Source organism: Phalacrocorax aristotelis, chromosome 6 (genome assembly GCF_949628215.1).
Source record: "Phalacrocorax aristotelis chromosome 6, bGulAri2.1, whole genome shotgun sequence".
Lineage (NCBI taxonomy): Eukaryota > Metazoa > Chordata > Aves > Suliformes > Phalacrocoracidae > Phalacrocorax > Phalacrocorax aristotelis.
Genome location: NC_134281.1, coordinates 34266938 through 34289105, shown reverse-complemented (window position 1 = coordinate 34289105; position 22168 = coordinate 34266938). Strand labels below are relative to the sequence as shown.

At 38.4% G+C, this 22168-nt stretch overlaps 1 protein-coding gene and 1 long non-coding RNA gene across 7 annotated transcripts in view; one reads left to right on the top strand and one right to left on the bottom strand.

Annotated features, from left to right (window-relative positions):
• DNM3 (dynamin 3) overlaps positions 1-22168 on the bottom strand; it is a 180786-nt gene that overhangs the window by 79331 nt on the left and 79287 nt on the right. The gene's annotated exons all lie outside the window — the stretch shown is intronic.
• LOC142058960 (uncharacterized) overlaps positions 10565-22168 on the top strand; it is a 29120-nt gene continuing 17516 nt past the window's right edge. The window contains exons 1-2 of one of the 2 annotated variants that reach the window (XR_012661160.1): positions 10565-10621; positions 14733-14835. This is a non-coding gene — a long non-coding RNA (uncharacterized LOC142058960). Of the gene's footprint in view, positions 10622-11756; positions 11923-14732; positions 14836-22168 lie in introns of those variants that run through there. The other variant, XR_012661162.1, reaches the window with a different exon arrangement.

The following is a 22168-nucleotide window of genomic DNA, read 5'->3' as shown; positions in this document are numbered from 1 at the left end:
CTCAAATTTCAGTAAGGAATCTATAATAGTGAAACAAACTATCAAGTACTAAACCTCCCAAGTTTATAATTTTCCACATACAAATTCATTCTATAATCGATTCAAAAAACTGAATTCATACAACTAAGCCTTACTGGTATAAAGTAGTAGTCAATGAGCTAATTTCACACACAGTGATTCCTATTATCAACAGAGATAATCATCTGATGTTTTCTGAAGTAATAAAGAGCATGTTAGACAAATATTTTTTCCACTCATTTTCTTTTCTAGACACTCAAAGATACAAAGCAGGGCGGACAGCTTATTGTGAAGTTGTCCATGCAACAAAATTTAAAAAAAAAGTTTAAAAAGTACAATACAAATAAAACATTTCAGGTAGTTCCCCCTCTACCCTCCAAAAGCCTCAAAAATATTGAAACAAAATGCTGAAATAAAACGTTCATTAAAAATATACCACGTCTGCCTAAGATCCATTTAAACATTGTATTCAGCAATTCAATTTTCTGTAATCCATTTTTTAACATTTACATTACCCAAACTGAATGTATATTTTAATTATTTTCTCAATTCATTTGTTTTGCTGAAATAACATTCTATTCCCCTTTGAGAATATTCCCAAGGTTATAAAAACTAGATTGTCTAGCAGTTTAGATTTGGTTTAGATGTCTAATAATATATTACATTGAAACAGCTTGAAATAATGAGGGGTTTGTATTATACATTACCAAACTATATAATTACTAGTAATTCCCAGAAAAAAAAGCACATGGCAACAGACAAGGCTACATGCATGTGTATTTGAATAAAATACATTACAGAACTATTGCTATTACTCAAAAAAAAAATGCTACCAAACCCAAGTATTATAAGCCTGGAAAATTTACAGTTAAAAGAAATTCACATTCCCTAATGGAAACAGAATACCTCAAATACATTTCAGTCTGCCCTGAAATGGCACTTTAGAAATGGGGAGGGGGAGAACCTAATTCAGACAGGGAAAAACACACTTTAGTCTAAGAACACAAAACTAAGATTTTAAAACCAAATTCATTTGGCAGCTGCACAGAGCCTCTACGGGCAAACCCCGATTCCCCTTGCTTTTCTTGCATGCACTTCTTTTTCCCCATTCACCTCTCATCTCCTGCTGAGGACATTTGGTGCGAGAAGTGTTTTTAAAGATAGGGACTACTGAAATGCAAAGACAGCTTTGTCCACAGATTGTATGTGGACGAAGACCACTACTTCTAGGGACTTTTTGCAGAGAAGGTCACCATTTGTAAAGAGACTGAAATGATATGTTGCAGTCTTAGAAAATAGACGCTACCTCCTTCTTCAAGGTAAGTGAAGATGGGAATGCAGTGGCCTCTGATATTTTCAGCAGGCATAAAAAAAAAATCCCAGACCACTTCAGAACACTAGGGCATGAGATCATCTCAAAGAGAAGCACATCATGGAATTTTTCTTATGCTTAGTGAAAGGGATGAAAATTTTATATAACAACAGGTGTACGTCCCTTAATCCAAAATAATTATACTCTAATTACCATTGGATTCTAAATTCTCTAAGCCTAAACAACACAGCCAAAAAGATCTTCATTATTTCATTATTAGGATCATTTAGCACAAAAATTGACTGATGTCAGGGGCTGGGTTTCCTAAGAACACATTTTTTAATTAATTTGAATTAGGCTTTAAGTTCTCAACTTACTCCACAGTCTAAGAAAATCCTCACTGCCCTCACACACACATCTACGCAGAAACAGCACGGCTTAAAAAGGAAAAAAAAGCTTTTAATTACAGATTCACAATACTTGTTCCCTGTTTATCCATATCCTAAAGAGGAGGTGGGGGCTTGGGGGAGAAGGATCTAGCGAGGAGGACTTTAAGGCTGAGTATCTCAAAAATGAAAATGAGAACACAGAAAGACCTAGTGCTAAGTATAACATAGTGACCTGGACAAGAGGCGGTACAGGTGGGAGTAAGGTTATGGAAGAAATTGTTGCACAGGTATCTAAATGTCTGTGGACTGACTTACTAATGGGACACAAACCAGAGAAGCTAGAAATTTTTAATACAGAATCAAAATTATTACTTAACTGATTTAACAGAGACCTAGTGGGATAATTCACATAATCTGGAAAACTGACCTGTCTTTATATTCTTGTTTAGAAAGTCAGACAGCAAATAATTGGGAAAGCATCACCTTTCATATCAAAAGCACATGCTTTGGTGTGGGGCTGACACCAAACAAGGGGAGAGATGTTCTGAATGTTTCTGGAGGCAACTAAGGAACAAAGAGCATGTGCATCACCAGGACTTTCAGAGATCACTACAGTGATTCATGGTACGGGACTTGGTGATAATGAGGTATTTCAACTAAAAGAGATACCATGGGAAAAGCTGACCCACTGCTTGGTTGAAAGAGAAACCTATTAATAGGCAATGTTGAGAAAGCTCCAGTATTCAATACTTCTTTCACATTACTCTTCAAAACAAAGCCTAAGAAGCAGTACAAATTATTACAGTTTGATATTAGGGAAAAAAGGGTAAGAAAATTAAGAACTAGTATAAACTCCTAAGTTAAATAACCAGCCCCTCCCTTCTTTCAGTTCTCTCAAGTGCCTCAGTTTTGAATCAACAGCTTAAAGTCCTAACTCCAACTGATGTGTGTAAACCTCTTATCTAAATCACATAGAGTGAATAGAAAAGCAAACCTGACTTAAAAAGCACAAGAGATCCTTGGACCTAAGCCCTACTCTTACTCTGCTATTTACACACTGCAGCTAGCACCCTTGCTGTACAAGATGACATGCAATCTTCAATGAAAACACAGCCTAACTCAGAGATTCTCAAATGTTATTAATGTTAAGCTCCTTCTCTTTTCTTCTCTGCTGTGCCCCAGTGCAGACAATTTTGCATACTCCGGGCCTGCATCCGCTAGCTCCTTCTCTCCGGAACTGCTTTTTCAAAGTCCCAGCTGCCAAGCCATGCTCCTCAGGAAGGTGCTTAGAATGGTGTGTGAGACACAGCTTGGCAGAGATGCTTGAGACAGGCTCTAACAACAGAACTAAAGAACTCAATTTACTAGGAATGGTGCAACTGCTTATCAGTGGGGGGCTGAAAGGCAACAGCACCCCACGCTTACCCAGCATGAGAACTGCCAGTCTACAGAATAAGCTGCCAGTACAAACCAAACCCAGAGAAGAGGGGCATCTGCTTTCCACCACACAATGGCAAGTCCAGCTGAGCAGGAGACCCAATCCATAGACACACCTTCATCTTCCAGAGAAGAGGTCAACATCTGGTTCTGCTCCAAAAACAAACAGGTCAAGGCTCTGGGAAATAATGCACCACACCTTCCTTTATCCCCTCCTGGCTGGGTCCCAGCCCAGGAACAGTCAGTCATCTTTTCCATTCAGTAGGGTAGGGAGTTGGTCCATCATCTCAGTGGCAAACAATTTGCAGAAAAGCATCATTTCACTTGTCTTAAATGAAGGCTATAGGAACATGTGCACTGTACACGGCAAAGAAGGTCATTATGGAAATACTAGAGAACTTAAAAGTCTAAGTCCCCTGTAACTTGTGCCAATAAACTGTTGGTTACCCCCAAATTAAGCTTGCTATATAAACTTTCCCTAAACTGTTGAGATAATTTTTTTCTTAAGCAGGGAGAAACACAACTACAAATGTCTTTAGTCTTGTTCACATTTTGACCTCAGATGCCTAAAGGCACTTGTTCTGCTCCCACGGTGTGGAATGCCCTCCCGCAAAGCACCCATGTGGAATCTTCAGAGGCTATTTTTGAAAAGCATAATAAAAAGGCATTTCTTCCTAGAGTTTTTGCTGTTAGCAGCGCAGCTTACTGACCACCTCTGTGGATGCTTACACTTTCCGTAGTTTTTCATACAGATGGGATTTCTTATGTGTAGTTAGCCATTGCAAAACTCTGACTGAAAATTTATAGTTGTCAACAATGAGACAAAGGAGGAAGCAGGCTTCTCTTTATGTAAGGATGTACCCATCTTCACAGTGAAAAAAAGAAAATATTATTTCCACGAGGTTTACTGCAGATTTATTACAGCAATTAAACTGTCCAGTGAATCTCTGTATCAACTTATTTCCAGATTCAAAACCAGATGTAAAAACCGTCTTTCATTTAATTTGATTATTCTAACTTGGGTAGAGTACGTAGAAACAGATATTTTGGCAACTGGTTGCTAATGAGCTTTCCTAACTCTTTAAAGCTGTTCTTGCAATACTCTTCCTACAGTATTCACAAGAAAAAGCTAGTGATCAGAAAAATGGTTAAAAATCTTGCTCCTCCTACAGCAGAAAACACAATCTCTTTTGTGCAGAAAAGGTTTTAAACAGGCTTCACTAAACACAGCTTCCCCAGAATCCAATTCCTTGCTGGCCATCACTTCTGTCTTTTTGTATTTCAGCTGTACAGCAAAGGGTTAGTAAACCCATCTACACTAAAACGCCCATTGCTGTACTCCACCCATCAGGGCTTCTAACATTACCAAAAATGTGCAGTATTTTTAACCCATTGTGGAGCACTGGCATTTAAATGCTTAGGCAACTTTTTTTTTTTTACCTTTATGCATTTCATAAGGGATCTAAACACTCTCTATAAACATTAATTATTAAATTGAAATCTTAAAGGGAAGATGCACAATATTTTATGGGTGATGGAGTTTGCAATCAAAGATACATTAATTTAATGTTTTAATTTAAAACAAACAATACCAACACCACATCCAGTAGTGCAAGGCTCTACTTGTTTCTCCAAGCACCCAACTACCATTCTGTAACTTTAAAATTCATTTTCTGTGTTTGTGAATATTGCTTTCTCCAACATAAGAAGAGATTAAATCAAACATGTGACGGACTTTTGCATTTCCTCCACAAAAGCTGATAAACAGAAGTTTCTTTATACAAAGCACATACTTAAGCTATGACCTCCACTGATGCCAAGCATCCTTGAGACTAAGAATTTAGTGTGATTCCAGAAATCCTTTCCTATGGATGTCCCCAGCTGCATTAGGAAAGAAAAAAGGAAACCATGCAAGGAAAACAAAGTTTCATAAAGCTAGGGAGTGAGCCAAACGCTGCCCAACCGTCTGCTGTGGGGACTGTAGCAGTCCATTAGATTTAATTCCTCTTTAGCATCTGGCATTTGCTGCTTTCACAAACACACTGATCTGATTCAGGACAGGAATTGCTACTTTTCAAAATGCTGTCAAATACACATCAAAAGCTGAGAGTTTTTTTTTCCTTAGCTTTTTCATTATGGTAAAGTTTTGTTTTCATCTAACCAAAATTGCAGATTGAAGTCTGATTTCATGTTGACAGGATCTCCTTGCAGTGAGTTTTAACAACAAGATATCAACAGGAGAAACAGAAACAAAATCATAGTTTTTAACTTTTCATCCTACGTTTTAGTTACAAGACTATTCTTTCTTGCAAAATGTTTAAACCACTACCCTGAGTTTACTTCTCACTTGTTAGCCAGGTAATAAAGTTAAAAGGACAATGTAAAAGTGCAGAACCAAAAGAAAAAATTTTAGATAAACAGGTAGCACATTAGATATGCTTAGAAACACGGATTAACACATGGGATGCCCCTTGTAAAAGATGATGTATCACATAAAAGCTTCTCACACTGACAAATGTTATAGTCTGTTTTCATGACTTATCAATAGCCAAGGATTGACTAGAAGTTATATAAAGACAAATAACAGAAGAGATATTGTACCCAGTCCTGTAACCTCTCTCATCTGCAGTGGTTACTCCCACACTATTAAATCAAACAAGAACATTCCTAATTATACAACCCTTATTTTCAGACTGGAGTCATTGTATTCTCTTACACTGATGCTTTTTACCATCCTCATGCCATCTCCAGTCTCTCTGGCTTACTAAGTGACTCCATGGATGCGAAAATGGCAAATTTCACTTTAGCAGACACAAGCATACACCACCACATACTTAAATGATTTCTTTCTATTCCTGTTTCAGTGTGTTAACTTTGTTGAAACCCCACATTCTAGCAATCAGTAAAATAGATGTGTTCTGGCTAAGGCACCATATGACAACACTTCCCTGGAAATACTCGTTTACCCCAATGGAAACCTTTCCTAACTGAAAAGAAGGGTCATAGTCACTTAATTCAGGATTCCCATCAGCCAGGTAGCCTAGCCAAAGGTCTTGCAGACAGACTGCATGCCCATCTGTACCAGCCTCCATCCACAGGGCCCACACGATGTTTCACTGCACACGTGCTCTTCAGTAAATAGTAGACCAGTGTTATCAGAGTTATGGGGTATGCGCTCACTACCTAGCTTTTCCCACTTGGACCTGTGGGAGATTCAGTGGAGGCAGGCAGAGCATAATTGCTATTCCTGCTGAAAATGGCATCAAGTCTCAGAGACATGAGACTTCAAGGAATATTCTCATTCTACTCCAATTAGATATGCCAAGATGGCCATCATGAGAAAATGCACCGAGCTATGCATTGTAACTGATATATATTCACTTCCTTGAGAAGCGAGGATGTCAGCTCCAACGGTGACGACAACCAGACAGACAGACTTGAAATACAAGTGAGCTAGTAGACGATTCAACAACTCTATCTACTATGTGGGTAGATGAGGTCTGTGCCCTCAGTACTGGCAGAGAAAAGACATTAATACAAAAGAAAGCATTATGGTAATTCTTCCAAAATAAGTGTTCAGATATCAGCCTGTCTCATTTGCCATTGTAAAGACAGACAGAATTAATTCAAATACCATTTCTTTAAGTATCTGACCTATGAGTAAGATAATCCCCAAATGAATGGAAAAGAGGAAGAAAGGAGTGCACCTACTATACAATTCCCCAATGGTAAGTTATCAACAAATCAAAAATAGCGATGCTTTATCTCTACAGCCCAGGATAAAACTGCCTTCAAAGCTGGGGCGGGGGTGGGGAAGCTTCTCCTGTACAGAACACAGAAACCTTCGTGACAACTAACAGCCTGATGTACTAATCAGTTTTCTGATCCCCTTCCTAATAGCTTTTGCTGTGGTACATATGTTGTGCTCTGACTGCCAAGACAACAATGTGGTTGCCTCAGCTAATAGAAAATAGCTTTCAAAAATCAAGTTATTATTTAAAACTACTAGTAGATTTAATAGGCTCACTCACCCAAGCAACTAAAATAAGCAATTAACAAAATGTTTCAGCCAAAAAAATGCTATAGTTATTAGGTCTGTTACTCATGGTTAATAAAGAGAGACGGCTCAGTAGAGCTCAGTCATATTCTGATTACTGATAAAAACATACATTCAAATGTGTGGGTCTATAATGCAATGGGAGCAGAAGGTAGGCAGGTCTGAGAAATGCAGATATTGTCAACCTATTGCTAAACTCAAGACCAGTAACAGGACCATTATAATCACTTGCACTGTGGGAGCATCTAGAGAATATTTCAGACTAGTACTGTAAAAATACTTATAACATTTCTTGCCCCAAGGGCTAACAATCCTTATCACCTTGACTAAAAAGCTTGGAGGTCATCTGGCAGTCTTCCAGTAACATGCTCTTTCCTCTGATGTTACAGCTAGGCCCTAATGCAAAGACTACAAAACCATATCATGTAAGGAAAATTAGGATTATATACAAACTGATAACTTTTTAAAGACTTGCCTGCATGCAACCTCACTTAAATTAAGTCCAAAGTGTCAAGGTGTGCAACTACACAACAAAACTGCATCTGCTAGGAACAAAGCAGTGCTCGGGCTAGACAGTTTAGTAGGCTTTGAAGTCTACTACTGTAAGGAAAGATTCCTCCCTCATCACTATTACTTCAGTTTCTTTTTCCTAGTCTTCAAAATCCACAAACACCAAACATCCTTTGCTGGACTGATGAATACTGAAAAAGCAAATACAGCATCAGCTGTGTTAAGGACACAACAGAACAAAACACAGGAAGCTCTGCCAAATTGATTTTCATTAGCATGGTATCATCCTGCACAGGGTGACACTGCACAAAGATACTGAGCACAATTCTGGAAGCAGGACAGACCTGTTTCCAGCAGTCTGTAACCAGGTTAGTGAGCACTGACTTTTAATAAGGTTATCAGCACCAGTATCTGTGCAGGTGTGATAACAGTGTTTTCAGTTCCAGAACAGCTATAAACTTGCTCAATGCGGCATATTATACAGGCACGACCCAGCTTGCCCTTGCTCCAAGTGTGGCAGTTGAGCAAACTGTGCCCAAGGACACGCCTTCAGCCTCCCTTCGCTAACCAGGACACTGAACGTGCAAGCCAGTCCCCAGAAATACAAATGAGCAGGAGAGATGCCTTTTGAACACCCTCTGATTCCGAAGAACAGCAGCAGCAAGCATCAACTCTTAAGTATGCTACAAATAACTTTTACAAAATGTGCTATAGCTAAATCAGCTCTCAGGCAGAGAAAACATTTCAGTCAGATCTGTATGGCACCGTTAAAACCAACTGAACTTAAACAGACCATGAGATCACTACAGAGCAGAAACACTACCATACCTGCTGTTGAGACGGCTTTGTTAAATAGTTCCACAGCTCAACACTAGAGGCACCAAATCCCATGAGTAAGAACATACAATGGACCTTGAAAAAGCATTCTATAATCACTGTGGTATGCAAGAACCCATGAGAGGATCCAACAGCACTGTAGAATCTGGGCCAACTACCAAGCTGTATGTAATAATTATTAACTAGTGCTTTGGGCAGCAACTCACAGGTTTGCGTTTTGGACATTGCAACTGAAGTCATTTCTTCTTTAAGTTACATGGGACCCACTGCTCTAACCAGGTGGTTGTGATTTACAGGGTTTTCACAACACTTGTTCCTCTTGCTGCTTTTTGCCCCTCTGCTTAAGGTTGATACCATGTTTTTGTTCATGGGGTTTTGTTTGTTTGTTTTCAGATTTAAGTTTAAAAGTATGAAGTAAACCTAGCCACTGTTTTTTGCCTGGCTGCTAATTAAAGCCATCTAAATATCACAGCCCAAAACCGTCTCAGGGTGATCTGAGTGTTTGCCAAAATTAACCAAAAAATAATGGTGAAGGTAGGTGAAAAATTTGCATAACCGATCACTTCACCAAGACACAGGCTTGTTAGTAAAGAAATGTTGAAAAGAGCCTTTAAGATCTTTTGGAGGCCACTGGACTGGTGAACAAATAGATTTGAAGTTCTCTAGTTGAATGTATGATATTCAGGGTGGGACACACAAGAAATATCCCTTGTGAATAACGTGGTTGGAAGTGATTATATATCTATTAAATCAGACAGCTGTGGGAAGCACAAAGGATTGCAAATCAAGCAAATTGGAAAGAAAGCACAGTACCTAGGTGTCATCACAAAAGACAGAAACCTCACCGTTTGAATGCTTTAGGGAATTTGCCCAAATTTGTAATGCAACCATAAAACCAGGCCAATTCCATGTTTTGGGGCTTCCTCTGCCAAGTTTTAACAGATTTTTCTAAACATCTCCTGTTTTCATTACCCAAAACAGTGAAAAAAAGTCACTCTTGCTTGTAATAGAAGGTATAAAAAGGAGAAAAAAGAAATGCATTTACATACAGCAGTAACTGCATTGTGAGTGTGAGCATAATTAACAAGAACAGTTATAAAGAGACAGCCTAACTTCAGCATTTAAAAAAAGCCCACAAATTAGGGATTTCCCCCCCCACCTTTTTCTTCACCAAACAGTATTCAGCAACTGAGCTTTCTGGGCTCCAAGAAGGCTAAGCTAGGTAAACTCAGCCAACCACAAGGTTGAAAATGTAGCAGACGTATAATAAAAATTTAGTAATGCTTTAAAACTACTTCTCGCCTCGACGGTTTGATGGTGGTGTGGTACTGTTATACAATATGTGCTGCTGCCAAGGCAACTCGATCTCACCTCGACAGCTGCTGCAACTTCAGTGAATCAACATGACTAGCTGTGGCAATTCTGAAATTTTTTTGTTTGTTTGTTTAAAGAGTCTTTCCAACTGTAAAGCATTTCAGATGAACCTCTGGGGCTCTTTATCCAAGGACTATCGCTATTTCTCAAAAATATCTTTCACTGTATTCTAGTGGAAACATTGTGACACAAGGCTCAAAAACATATTCTGTTAAATCAGATTTGTGTCTGGCAACTTTATACCTGGTATAAAAACAGTATCGTGCCTCTGTGTTCATTCAGTTTAAGTGCAAGAATTTTACCTCTCTGGCAACAATACGAGCCTGCCAGGACAGTTTAGCACGTCCTTTTCCATTGGGGGGAGGGCAGTCGGGGAAGTGTAACTCCTTGAAGCACAGAAAGCTGAAGTTCTAACCCATCCCTTCAACAGAAGCCAAACTGTAATACTGCTTCAACTCCATTTTAAGCAGAGCTAAAATAAAGGTTGAAATCCAAAACAAGATTTTGTGAGAAGAAATCAGCACAGAGTGCTTCTGTGATAAAGGCTTTTGTGGAGGGAGGTGGCTAGAGTCTCGTGGTCCAAACCCCAAAGTTGTTGTTTTTTTTTTTTATGTCCTTGGCTTCAGGGACACTGCTGTGTGAGCAAGGACTAGAAAAAGAATCAGAACATTACAAGTCTTCCCCACAGTAAGTATCAATTGCAGCTTTTAAGAAGATTCAGTGCTATTTCTTTTTTTTCGCAACCTATTAGGTATAGAACCAAAGTAAACATAAGACATTAGAGCAAGCCTGTTAGGGTGTTTTGTGAAACTCAGCCAAGGTTCCTGCTATTTTAATTTGGGGAGAAAAATAAGTGTTACAAAATGTCTAGGAAACGTTTGTGCTGAGAAAACACAAACATTTAAAGGTGGGCAATGCAATTTAAAAAAGATGAACATAAGAAGTGTATCAAAATAATTAGGGGAATGACATATTTATATATTTTTTTAAAAAAAATCAACAAAGCAGTAAAGCAAAAGTTGTCCTTTTCCAGTCTAGACTTTTCTCCTTCCCTTCCCCTTTTCTTCTTCTCCCACCCCATCGTAATCGTAGATCTGTCAGAAAGTATACAGTGGTGGCCAAAAGGAAAGACGCTGGCCCTAACTGCATACACTGCGACAGTTCTCGTTCACTGAAAGCAGCAATTTAACAAAAATCTAAGAGCATGTTTATTACCTTGATTTCTATTCCAATCTGCAAATACAACATGAGGAAGGGCCATTTCTTTTTTTTTTTCAGTTTAGTAAAGTGTCTCTTTATAAAACCTTCCAAGTGTCCCTCTGCCTCTTAACCAGCCTTCACTACAAAAAAATCCTAATATACAACTTACAAGTGCCCGCTGCTACTCAAAAATTTCAATGCACTACACACTCTTACAATCCTTGTGATTCTCCTCTTCTATCCTGCAGCTCAAACGTGTGTAGCAAAAGCTCCAGCTGTAACACTGAAACTGGCAATGAATCTGCTAAATTCAATGACACTAAAAGAGTTGAAAAAAAAAACAAAAAACAAAACCAAACCAAAAAAAACAAGGAGCAAAGAATGTACCTAATTACGACTAATCCTGCCTATTAGATTTCATTCAGACACCACAACTTCTTTCAAATAACCCCAGTTTATTTTTGAAAAAATTCCTTTCTTCAGACAGGATATGGGGGAGGAGTCAATCGGTGATGTTTTACACATGCACATCTGGATACAGTCCAATTATTCCCCTTATACATTCCTCCAGTTGTTTTCATTTTGCTCCATGCTCTGGCATTCATAAATTTGTGAGATTAATTGTGTGTGAGCGTCTGCAGTCTTGGATCTGGGTACGGGTTTAGCTGCAACGCAGCTAGAAGTCAACATTAAAGAGAGCTCCAGTTCAGAAAACACAATTTACATTTATAATCTTTGGTACAGTAAGGATTGAAACAACTGTCATCCTTACCACGTGCATCAAATTGGTAAGATTAATTCAATATCAACTACATTTTATTACTGCAGTTAGTTCGAGCCTTATGCAAAATTATTCAGTGTGAATTGCAAAGGAAGGATTTATATTTTTTTTAGGGTTTTTTGGTTTGGGGGTTTGGGCTGTTTTGGGGTTTTTTTTCTTCAGTTTTTAGTTTTCCTTGGTATTGATTTCATTTACCTTTGCAAATGATACGCCATCACAAAGAACAGAAGCATTGTAAACCTCAAAGGACTCCAGGTAATCTAGCAGATTATGCCGCTCTGGCCACTAACAGGGTCCACAGAGTTACAAATCCAGCATTGTGGGAAATCCCGGTACCAGAGGTATTCCCATGTGAGGCTCAGCAAGTTACAGCAGCAAAGAATCTGTCTATTTACAATCCTCAGCAAATGTGGACAGGAAGGTTGTGAGTGGGTTTCTGCAGTGCTCTGGCTATTCTAGTCTGCTAGAACAGCCCCCTTTGGGGCCAAAGGCAAGTGAGTTTAAACCAACCACCAGAATAGGGGAAGCAAGAGGGCTGAACACCGCTTCTCCTCTCCTGGGGCCAAGCCTTCCATTTACTGATGTTTTGTATTTTATGTGCAATTTACTAATCAAAACCACCTGTTTCCTCAAGCTCTCTGCAATTTATTGTTTTGCAAAATCAGTTTCACATTACACTTCTGATCAGTGCAGTTCCATGTGAGAGCTACAGAACTAAGGTGATGTATTAAAAAGAAAGGGGTCGAAGGCCAAGAATCCACTCACTTCACTGCAAGCTTTCTGACCCAAATACAGTGCTGAATGCACCAATCCCACTTGCACTCCAACAGCACAGGCAGTTCTACGTTGTGATGTAGCTGTCAAGGCAGGGTGACAAGGCAGCTGAACTATGCCCAGTTTATGAAGCTTTTCCAAAAAGAGTTAGCTGCTAGCAGGAATAGTTGGACTGCTATAGGTTGTTTTGGGTTGGCTTGTTTCGTGCAAGATGGCTGTTATATTTTTGAACAATTATCTGTCAGGTTTGATAGGCTATTTACAGAAGACAAATTGAACTGAAACCTTACAGTACTTCAAGATTTTTTGGAAAAGAGTAGGTGGTTGTAAGACAGTCAATCTGGGCACACCATTTCAAATTTAGCAGATGATAGTAATCTAAAATATTTTAACTCCCTCATATTTCCCACTGTGAATTCATCTTGTGGATTAATCCTTGAAGACCTCTCAAATCCATGCAGCTTGTAGTAGGCTCTTGATAATACATAACAGAAAAAAAAAAAACAAACTTCCTCAAACCAGGAGATTCCTCCCCCAACCCCACCCCATGAAATTCTGCTTCACTTTTCCTCACCCAGAGGGAAAACAGATTGAGTGTGGCATTCCTTATGCCCACAATACCTGAAACTGGCAATTAATCATCACTGTACAGAAAGAATTTTCTCGCCTGGCCAGCCGCCGCTACTAATCCCTACAACTCCTCTGGCAATGATTTCTATTGCAATGCTGAAGGTAGAAGGTCCAAAAGGCAGGGAGAGCAGCTACAGTTGCAGCAGGTTAATTACTGTGGCAAGCATACCTGATGTCCCCAGCACTGCACTGCTCCAATCTGTAGTAGCTCACACTGTGTTACTTGAGAATTGGACCAGCTGTAAAGCTCAGCCCCTCACCCTGAACTTCCATCCTTAAAGTTGCATCTAACCTAAACAGTTGCATTAAGTATTTTAGCTTTTTCCTTTTTAAAGTTAGGAAATCGTACCTAAAACCAACAAAGATTGCCACTTAAATTCTTTCAACATCAAGTACCCGAGAGTCAGGGAATGTCACATATATGGTTGCACATACAACCTTAATTCCACCCCTTGTATGTATGCATTGTGATTAAGTATCTGATTACGTGATTGCGCACTATTTTTCTCCAGGGCTCCTGCCTCACTCAGTGTGCAGAGAACACATACAAGAGCAGAGAATTACATTTGCACAAACAACCATAAATCCACTATTTCCTAGCTTCTGAGTACTTGACTTTGCAAACAATGTTCCTTTCATGTAGATATTTTGGTTGTAATATTTGTACAGCATACACCTAAAGAACATTGCAACAACTTACATTACAATACCATCTAACAGTACATAAAATGAGGTTTCAGAAATTGATTATGTATGAAACGTTTTTAAAAACTCTCATTTCATGGTTGCACTATCATGCTTATAAAAGTCATATTTTCCACACAATAGTGGCAGTGTAAAAATTAAAACAAGCTGCACACTGATTGACCAAGTTGTCTGAATTATTTTCTTTCTTCCTAACAATGAACTGTGTTCTCTGAGCTCCAAGTAAACAATTAGGAAGGGTGGGGGTGGGGGTTGGAGAGCAACCTATAGTAAATAGCATTTTAATTGCACTCATATAAAAAATATAAGGAAAATAGTAATACCTAAAATAAGCCCCATTTTCCCTTTGAAGCTACTGGATAACATGGTGCTGGTTCAGTAAAGCAGAAGTTCTGAGCTGCAGGAGAAGGCACAAATCTTACCCAACACAACTTGGAAGAAAAACAGAAAGTACCTCTCACAAATTTCCAGAAACATGTCTTCAAAAGCAGTAGCTTTTCGTTCAACGCAACTCTACAATCAGAAAAGACACGGTGCACAATGCAGTTGCTGGCTCAGCAGGTGGCACTGGATTAATACAGATATGATACTTCTACTCCATAGTCCCGAAGCAGATTTCTTAGGCAGCTAAAAGCACTGGTTAGTAAACTGTGGTTCTAGTTTGAAATCCAACTGTAAAAATAGGACTAGAGGGTCCCAAATTACCAGGTCTCATTGATTCTACTTTGAGAGCTCATGGAGGAAGACCCTGACAACTCAGCCAGGAATGTTTGCCACATCTCCAGAAGTCATGTACATCCTGCAGTTCCAGGTACTCACCCAAATTTGACTCGTTCAACTCCTTTAACCATTAGGGCATTTTTACTGGATAGAAGCAAACAGAACTTTGCAAACTACTGCTTCTGTTTTACTCTCTCTTAGCTGTGTGAGTAGGGCAGTGAGCGCAAGAAAGCAGTAAAACTAAAATCCAAACCCCAAATAATTAAGTCAGCACTGAAAAGTATACAAGTAGATGTGTGATATTTCCCTGAATATCTATCTCCTCTTCTAGTTGCATTGGGAAGATGCTGGGACAGAGTTCTGAAGGAGATATCTTCAGCAAATTTATGTTTTTCACTAGACAGACTAAACATTTCAGGTAAATTGGGGTTGTCATTTCTATTGGAAACAGGTAAGCAGGTCTCAAATATTGCAATTCATTCAGGAATTTTCATAACATGGCTTACAGTGGGTCTTAGTGGAGGTGGAAACCAGAATGCAGCATAATCAGATAAAAAGTGACTATTACAAAAGCAGTACGGAAGCAAGTAGAGGTTTCTGTTAACATACATAACTATGTTTTAGTGATGGCCTTAATGCATAACCTCTACGCTGAAAAGTACAAACAGGGTCATTCATTTACAGAAATCATAAGAAATGATTATAGAACAGGAAAGCAAGATTTTCCCCCACACGCACAATAGAGCAACATCTCTGATTCAAAATAAATACTGTTCAGAACAATATCAGCAAACCAGTTTGGATAGTAAGTAAAGAACATAGCTTCTTCAGGCTAACCTTTAATTGCCTTGTAAGAGCCTTCAGGCAATGTCTTTCACATGCTCAAACTAGCTCAAGGTAAACATCTTCAGGTACAGTAGACACGAAGTGCTAATTTTGATGATCTGTGTTTCCACACAACATAAGGCAGAACCACCAGTCGTTACTAAACAGCCACCTAGCTAAGGATTAACTAAATACCAACTTCTTCATTTCTTAATCAGCTAACAAGGTCTTCAGACATACCAGCTCGAACCTTTGGATGCTCTTTCACGGTCTAACACCTGCATTTGTGCAACAAATCCTTGGAGAACTTAGCCGCTGTCACCAAATTTATTTTTTTGTCATCAACCTTACAACAATCACATTAAGATTTCTGGAAGGCTGACAATATTAATTAGGCTCCTTATGGTCTGCTAAGCCTAAGGTCTTTGTATGTGTGTACTGGATTAGGAGAGACAATGCAAAACTCCAGGAGCATGATATCTTCTAACAACATATACTAAGCCTTGTAGTGCTACCTGTTTCACGTGAATCTCCACTGTGGAGGGTGCTCCCCCTCCAGCTCTTCCTTCCCAAGCTTGCTGTCCCCACTTCTCCAACCTCCTTCCATCTGATAGTATTTGCTAAGCATCTTTTCTGCTGCTTTTCCTTCGCTGTACTGACACAGGCTCCCCCTTCACTGTCTTCACAGGCTCACAGAAATAAGAACCTGGAGACTATTCACAAGATGAGACTAATTCAGTAACATTTACTCTCATACAACACATTGAACAACTTTAGTTGCCTCCTCTTGGGATCTGGTAAAATTCTTGGGAGAATTTTCTAAGTGCATTTACAAGTACTCTAAAAAAATTTAGGTTTATTAATAGCTCATCTTATCAATTCAAATTTTGCTGGGAAAAAAAATTCTAATTCCCTTTCTAGGAACAGAAAAAAAAAAAACCTTGATAAGAACCAGTTCACACTTAAGACGTTTATCTGTACAGGTAGGAGCACTAAAAGTATGTTTAGGTATCCAGGTGTTTGAGGGTTTACCAGGGACATCCCTGGATAAAAACTGGGATGACTACAGTTTGGCATTACTCCTCACTTCTTTTGACCTCAAACGAGGTATATCACTATCTTTGCAAATCAAGTCGCAAATTATCTTGGGGAAGATAGGCCAAATGAGGTAAACAAATGTAACAGTTATGATTTACCTACACAAAGGACTTAAGATTAATCTCACCAAAGATCATGAAAGATGTGGGGTTTTCTTCATACAGACTCAGTCAGATAAGCATGTTCAGGTATACAATAAAAGAGAACGAAATCCATAGATAGTAGTGGAGCTACGTTAAAAGAATGACTCACCAACACCTTCATAAACGTAAGGAGTGGAGCATGGTGTAAAATATCAGATTCTGCACAGAAGACTATAAATTGGGCATGCATTTAATAGCTCTCCCTGATGTTACCTTCCGATACCATAAAGTAAGGCCTCATTTCTGGCTTCCTGGCTCTAGAGAATGTTTTTCTTTAATTATGTGCACATACCCTATGTTAAAGGAATTTACCATTAGTTTCTCAGCCTTTAGCAGACATCTTTATTAATTATTTTAAAATACTGAAATTATGATAGGTAGTGAAGATAAATGTAACTTCTATGCAAAAAGAAATTCTGTGGGAGATCAGACTGCAGCTGCAGTTAGGTGAATAAAACAGGCACGATTTCCATAGGTTCCTATCCTAGAGAATGTTCTTTCCAAACCCAGCCACATGTGGTATATAGCAAGGTCTCAGATTATAAGAGATTGGCCACAAACTAAGTTTTTCTTCTGTATGATCAGTGCAAAGCAACAAATAAAGAGAAAAATAAAAATAAAACCCAGATCTCTAGCAGAATACTCAAGTCCATCACAAGTAGACACAACACCATGTAGATTGAAGCCCTGAGAGTAATGTTCTTTGCTTATAACAGTCGGTCCCTATTGAAAACCATCTTTTGGTAACCTAATCTTATTTGAGAAAAAAATCCACACCTTTTTGGTATATTAGTAGTTATTTGCCCTCGAAATACATAGGTATAGGGAAACATGAATATTTCTGGTTGTGTTTTTTATTTCTGTGTACAGTGAATGAACTGACTATTAACCCCATTAAACATATTGGTGAGATACCCATGGAAGGAGTAGAAAGAAGGTTTGAAAATAATAATAAGGTTTGAGGAGGTCATCCTTGAGAACTGGAATATTGTCACAGGCAAGGAAATTTTGGTGAAATGCTGGTGAAGGGTAACTAAAGCAAGAAGAACTATATGCCACTAAAGTTTCTGATGTGACTGAAATACACTGGACATGCATGATGCAGAAATGGGTAAGTGAGACTACACTGGTTCTGGGGAGTAAAGGGACTGGGTGCAGAAAGAATTGCAGTATTACATCTTCTGGACTGCAATTATTAGGAGACTGTGGCTTGCAGATATGATGGTGGAAATGAGAAAGTCACTTGGGTCAGGAATTGATGGTCCCTGAAGTAAGGGATTGATAAATGGTGATGGTAATACGATGGAGACAGTTAGAAGGCAAAGAACTACAGAGACCCACAGGAAGCAACTACTCACCTCTCAGGCAAGGCAACACCTCTCTGGTTCAGAGCAATGGAATACAGAGTTAGCTTGGCAGAATCAGCTCAAGAGACTGTCTGAGAGATGCCACAGGCAACATGTTTTCAAAAACACAGATTCAGAAATATGACCTTCGGGCCACATAACAAAGGAGAATCCACTAAAGTTCGAAACTGAATCCAACTCACTGAAGTCCAAAGTAGTCTTTGACAAATTTTACAGGTGTAAGGGTCCAGGAGCACTAACTGACAATTTATATTCCAAAGTCAGACTGTATCTAAACATGGTACTTCTGTAAGCCTCTTCTCCTAAAACTGGAGCAATATATTATATGAAGAGGGTTTTTTTTCCCCTCTAGCTTTTCAAATGCAGGACTTCTGAGAGTTATGCTAAAGGGGACACTGCAGAAGATTTTGTGGGAGAGAATTAAATTGTAGAGCAAATAAAACATAAAACAGTGTGATCACAATCCTTCTTCCATTGCATACTTAGCTAGCATATCTTGCATAACTTCAAACATTCCCTGCTACCTGTTTTTGTTACTATTGTACTGCAGTTCCAGACAAGTACTTTGCATCACATTATAATACAGCCTTGCTCAGAAGGCTTTATAGAAAAGAGAAAGAACCCAAAGCAGAAAGAATTTGCTCGGCTTCATACAAGTAGGTGACAAAGGTAAAAATCTTGATTCAATTTCCACTCCAAACATACTGCTTATTCCCAACATGTTATCATCAATAAATGCATTAAATTCCTCTAAATATTTCCAACACTGGTGAATTATGAAGTTTCCTTCTCATCAATCTTTCCTGAGCTACTGCTTTTTCAGCATCTCCTCCTGTGGAAGGAATCATTATCATTGTGTCTTTAAATCCCCAAGTCCCCTATAGCGAAAGTTAACAACTTGTGGGGAAAACAAAACAAAAACAAACAACAAACCAACCCAAAACCAAACCAAAACAAAAACCAAAAATGACCATCAAAAACCCACAGTAGAACCTAATGATTTCTCCATTATAGGAAGCACTGTACATATACATACTTGTGTAGTCTCAGCCTCATGAGGGAGGTTTACACAGACCTCCATAGGGCTACTATCTGCCATTAGAGCTGATCTCTTCATTGATTTTCCAGCTTGCTTTAAGAACAAATTGATTTGCAGGGACGATGTTGCTGCTGGGAGGACAGTGGCATTGTAGTTACTGAGCGGGCTGCGTAATCTGTCACATCTGACAGTCTGTTATGGTCATCCCTTTTCAAGTAATTAAATACTGCCTTTATACATCACTGTCTCTATCACAGATCAACTCAAACACTTGCTTCAACTCCTATGTTATATTCTACTAGAATTGCAAGAGATGTGCAGTTTTTAAAAAAGGAAAGCTAATGGTGTAATAAACAGACAATAAACTGTAGTCATGAAAAGAAATAGTCACATTACATGGAGACTTATACAAGCTTGCCATCTAGCACAGGAAATTTTCTATCAGCCCTTCTATGAATGAACAAAACACTAACAGCCCTGGAATTGAACACACAGTATCTTTAAACATAACTGAGACTTCCAAAATAGCAGCATATTGACTTTACATAATTAAATGCCTGGTGGATCTTCAAAGCGAAGAAGGGAAGGACACCACCAAGAATGTTTGTTTTTTTTAAAAATGTCCATTGATTGTTTTTCCTAGTCGAGGCAACAGTCTGTCAATACATCAGAGTATGCCAAATATGAAGTTTCAACACAGGGGCTTGAATTATGAACGAAAGCTAAAAGAACACCACAAATATTTCTCAACAGGTGGAAAGTATATAAATAAAATTTCAGATAATTCAAATATATTCAAACAGCTAAATTTTCCACAGAAAAACATGTTTCTCTAGCTAACTGGAAAGCTTCAGACCAACGACAGCATTGTGATTTATACAACCTGAAAAACAAAATATTTCCCATCCCTCCAAAATTAAGGAACCCAAAAGAAAACTTCTAAAACTAAAAGAGTTTTTGTGAAACAAAACACAAGCCAAATGTTAATATTACTGGTAGTAAGTATTTTCATTATCGCAGGATCCGAATGCCACAACTTAAATTTACATCTTTTATGCTGAGATTTGGATGCATACTAGAGACAATATTTTGAAGTGCCTACAGTTTAAAAACACAAGCAGAGAGTATTGAGATAACCCTTATAAAATATGTTTGCCTATTGTAACATCATTTTGTTAGCTTTCTTTGTTTAATTTTGGATTTTTGAGGAGTGAAATCTGTTTACAAATTATTCTGTAGTAATCAAAGTAAGATCTTATATGCTTTATCAATAAGACACAGCGATACAATATCTCCTGTCCACTCAGCACTTTACTACTGCATCAATAAAAATATCCTTCCCCCCCCCGCATGGTTTTCTATAAAGCTTTGGCTACACCAACCCCAAATTACACTGTAGCTACTCTCACAGGGCAGGAATCTCAATGCATTTTAAGAACATGAGCGAGTACAGGAACTAGGTATATCTCATTAACACCTTTTCAAAAATAATGAAGTAAAACAATTCTCTCCTGTATTTAATGTTAAAAAAGCAGGAATTTAGAATCACATTCCATTGAATCATATTTCAATTTATTTTCCTGCTTGGAATTCAAACACTCTGAAAGAACATTTGAGTTGTGTGACACTGACAAAACAGCAGAAACATTCAATAACTTCTCTGATTTGCTTTTCGGTTATGCCCTTATGTGCCTTCAGGTCTTTGCTGTTAATTAAATCAAGCCAGATTTCAACCAACTGCATGATAGCAGCGTCATCAGCATGCAATCCACTAAGGCTTTCTGAAAGTCCCTCTAATTACTTTTGTGAGTTTAGTGCCTCTTTGTGCAGTTCTTCACTGTATAAAGTGTGTACTATCATGTGATCCATGCATTTCTAGTGCCCAGAAGCTATTTTAACATTCATGTAACAGTTTCATTAGAATACTGAAAGTCTCTCCAAAGAGATCTAGCAGCTGAAACTGGTCCTTCAATCTTCCTTAATCTGTGCAGCTGACAGGAGGTGCAGAAACAGGTTTCTGAATGCCTGAAATGTTCCTTTACGATAGTATTTTTATTGAGGCAGATTTAGACAACGTTGTCCTTGGAAATCTAAGAAAACTGGATTTAGGGATCCATCTCCTTTGCTTAATTTTCACTACTACCCTGACCAAATGAAAGAGATTCCTTACCACGCTGTTTACATTGCTGGATAGCACGGCTTGAAATCGCTGGACAAATGTACATGTTTACCATGCACACACACGTACTGCTGAGCACCTGGTAATTACCACTGAAGATCTCCATTTTGTACAGTTTCCAAGAAGTCCAAGAGGCAGAAGATCTTCACAACTTCCCTTTAAAGCCGGTTCAGTCCTTCATTCACAGATTGAATTTAAAGTATAACATATCCCATACATTAAAAAGCTCAGCTTTTTTTTTTTTTAAAAAAAGCACTGTATTCTATTTTATTTGTCCTGTGGCGCTTCTCTTCCCAGGCTCTGTGCAAAAAAACAAGGGACTACCTTGGCGCTAAAGAGTCTCAGTGAACTTTTAAAAATTGAACTTCTGTTCAAAACTAGGAAAAAAAACCCAAACAAACCCTGAGACTCTGAGTAAATCTACTGGACTATTTTCAGAGATGGTGAAATTTTCCACAACTCCACATCAGACCAAGGATTTTTTGAACACTATTATAAATTACTAAATACTTTAGCTCTGCCTGTGGAGTTCAAAGTTTTACACTGTGGTGCCACTACTAGAATGGTACAGCTCTATTAACTCAGCAAATTTGCAGTTCTGTTGATATCATATCAATTCAATCCACGAAAACTCGAAACAACAGATGTTCCAGCATATTATATACAAATTGTCCTCTTTCTATAGAATCCTATGTGAAACTATACTACTAATCAAATACCATTTTTTCTTCAGTTAAAAAAAAAAAATACACTGCCTTTTATTTTAAGCTCCA